Genomic DNA, 1007 nt, shown 5'->3' on the forward strand with positions numbered 1-1007 from the left:
GTGTGTGTATGCATGCGTGTGTGTGTGTGTGTGTATGCATGTGTATGTATGTGTATGCATGCATGTATGAGTGCTTGCATGCATGCATGTGTGTGTGTGCGTCTGTGCATGCATATATGTGTGTGTGTGTGTGTGTGCATGCATATGTGTGTGTGTATGCATGTATGCGTGTGTGTGTGTATGCATGTATGCGTATGCATCTGTGCATGCATATGTGTGTGTGTGTGTGTGTGTGTGTGTGCATGCATATGTGTGTGTGTATGCATGTATGCGTGTGTGTGTGTATGCATGTATGCGTATGCATCTGTGCATGCATATGTGTGTGTGTGTGTGTGTGTGTGTGTGAGTGTGTATGCATCTGTGCATGCATATGTATGTGTATGCATGCATGCATGCATGCATATATGTGTGTGTGTGTGTGTGTGTATGCGTATGCATCTGTGCATGCATGTATGCGTGTGTGTATGCATGTATGCATCTGTGTGTGTGTGTGTATGCATCTGTGCATGCATGTGTATGTATGTGTATGTATGTGTATGCATGCATATGTGTGTGTGTGCGCGAGATGCATGTGTGTATGTGTGCGTGCATGTGTGCTCTGGGTTGTGTGGGTGGGGTAAACACTATGGGACACAAAAGAACAGGGAGAAATTTTACTTATATTTTCCACTTGAGATTAACATCAGAATCTGCTCAGAAAAGACTTTCCATCTGCTGGAACAGAGACAGAGAGAGAGAGACAGACAGGAGGAGAGAGAGAGAGAGAGAGAGAGAGAGAGAGAGAGAGAGAGAGAGAGGACTGTGGGTCTCTTTCTGTGTGCCCTCCCAGAGAGAGAGAGAGAGAGAGAGAGAGACAGACAGGAGAAGAATAAGAGCACATGTAACAGTAACAGCACTATTTTTATCAGATCACACTGAGTGTATTCAGACCTTCAAAAACACACACACACACACACACACACACACACACACACACACACACACACACACACACACACACACACACA

The 1007-nt window shown here is 45.1% G+C and overlaps 1 protein-coding gene across 4 annotated transcripts in view; it reads right to left on the minus strand.

Moving 5' to 3' along the window:
• LOC107679557 (zinc finger and BTB domain-containing protein 7B-like) overlaps window positions 1–1007 on the minus strand; it is a 30470-nt gene that overhangs the window by 13801 nt on the left and 15662 nt on the right. The gene's annotated exons all lie outside the window — the stretch shown is intronic.

The sequence above is a fragment of the Sinocyclocheilus anshuiensis genome, unplaced genomic scaffold (assembly GCF_001515605.1).
Source record: "Sinocyclocheilus anshuiensis isolate Anshui unplaced genomic scaffold, SAMN03320099.WGS_v1.1 scaffold1680, whole genome shotgun sequence".
Classification (NCBI taxonomy): Eukaryota; Metazoa; Chordata; class Actinopteri; order Cypriniformes; family Cyprinidae; genus Sinocyclocheilus; species Sinocyclocheilus anshuiensis.